The sequence below is a fragment of the Rousettus aegyptiacus genome, unplaced genomic scaffold (assembly GCF_014176215.1).
Source record: "Rousettus aegyptiacus isolate mRouAeg1 unplaced genomic scaffold, mRouAeg1.p scaffold_m13_p_1, whole genome shotgun sequence".
Taxonomy (NCBI): Eukaryota; Metazoa; Chordata; class Mammalia; order Chiroptera; family Pteropodidae; genus Rousettus; species Rousettus aegyptiacus.
The window spans coordinates 17,293-19,335 of NW_023416284.1; the positions used below are offsets into that span (position 1 = coordinate 17,293).

At 35.9% G+C, this 2,043-nt stretch overlaps 1 pseudogene; it reads left to right on the forward strand.

Annotated features, from left to right (window-relative positions):
* Positions 1–119, forward strand: LOC118605455 (annotated as a pseudogene).
* The last annotated feature ends 1,924 nt before the right edge of the window (positions 120–2,043 follow it).

The window sequence follows — 2,043 nt, forward strand, 5'->3', positions numbered from 1 at the left end:
CCCTACAGTCATGCCATCCTGAACACGCCGCATCTCGTCTGATCTTGGAAGCTAAGCAGGGTCGGGTCTGGTTAATACTTGGAGGGGTGACTACTTAGGAAGACCAGGTGCTGTAGATATAAATAATAATAATAATAATAATAATAATAATAAATTACACTCCAGGGTATATCATTATAAAAAAAATTTTCCAGGGCCATTTCATGTAAATCTTGAGAATAACAAGAGTGCAACATGAAAACTGTTCTCTCCTGCCATCGCGTGGGCATTTTGAAAATTATTTCCAGGTGTATATCATCACAAAAATTTCCCGTTGTCATCTATTGAGAATTTTGGGAATAAAACCTTAATATAGGTCATCATGAAACTTCCTTTCCTGCCCCACACTCATGTGCATCTGGAAATTACACAAGAGTGTAAGAAAAAAAAAATTCTCTGCTCCCACCTGGTGGACATTTTGGAAATAACATCACAGTGAACGTCAAATAAATTTATTGCTGCTATATCATATATTCTTTAAAATTTCTGTGAGTCTTAGAAATGACATAGGAGACCCAGTCATAAAAAATTGTTCTCCACTGTCATCTCGTGGACATTTTAAAAATAATATCGAGGTCCATGTCATTGTAAAAATTTGTTTTCTGATGCCATCTTGTTAACATTTTAGAAATAACACACAAAAATAAGTCATCATAAATATCCATTCACTGCTGCAATCTGGTGGTAATTTTGGGAACACCACCACGTCGCATGTCATAAACCATTAATTCTGCTGCGATCTCGTGCAGTTAGAAAATAGCACCTAGGGGCATGTCATTAACCAATTTTTTCAGCGGCCATTTCATGTGTATCCTGAGATAAATACAGGAGTGCCTGTCATGAAAATTATCCTCTGCTGCCATGTCACAGGCAATTTTGAAACTAGCAGGCAAGTGAATGTCATCATAATTTTCCTGCTTCAATCTGGTGGCCATTTTAGAAATAACACCTGGGTATAAGCCATCATGAAGATTCATTTTCTGTGCCCGTCTTTGGAATAGCACCAGAATGTAAGTAATAAAGTTATTCTGTGCTAGCATTTGGTGTATATTTACGTAATAACATCCCAGTGTTTGCCATCATGAATTTTCATTCTCTGCTGCTATCTGGTGGGCAATTTAGAAAATAACCTCATGATGGTTTTGGTAAAAAAGCACGGCACATGTCATGAAGAATTATTTCAGCTGTTATATAGTGCGCATTTTGAAAATAATACCTAAGAGCATATCATTATAAAAAGTAATTATAAATGACCATTTCATATGCATTTTGGGAAAAACACAGTTCACTTAATGACAAATTGTTCTCTGCTGCCATCTTGTGGGTATTTTGAAAATAACAAGCAAGCATGTGTCATTAAAAATTTTTTCTGCTGCCATCCTGTGGGCATTTTGGGAATAGCGCTCAAGTATATGCCATGAAAATATATTTTCTTCTCTCATCTACTTTGCATCTTGGAATACACCAGCGTGTAAGTAAATGTTATTATCTGCTGTCATCAGGTGGGCATTTAGGAATAACACCGAGTGTTTGACATCATGAAGATTTGTTCTCTCCAATCATCTGATGGGCGTTTTGTGTATGACGGAAGAGTGCCTGTTGGGCATGACATTATGAAATTTTTACCTCTGCCTTCATTTCATGTTTATTATTTCTGCATGAGATGACAGCAGAAATTATTTTAGACATGTAATATGGTGTTATTCCCCAAATTAACACAAAATGGCGGCAGAAATGAATATTCATGACCAGCTACATTTGGATGTTATTCCTCAAATGCCCACAAGATGGCCGCAGAAAAAAATTTTATGATGACATTAACCTGAGTGTTATTATCAAAATGTCAACGACATAGCAGCAGATAACAATTTTTTATAACTTGTACTCCAATTTTATTCTAAAGATTCACTTGAAATGGCAGCAGAGAACCACTTTATAACGACATATGCTGGAGTGTTATTTTTTAAATGTGCATGACATAGTAGTTAACATTTTTCTTGACAG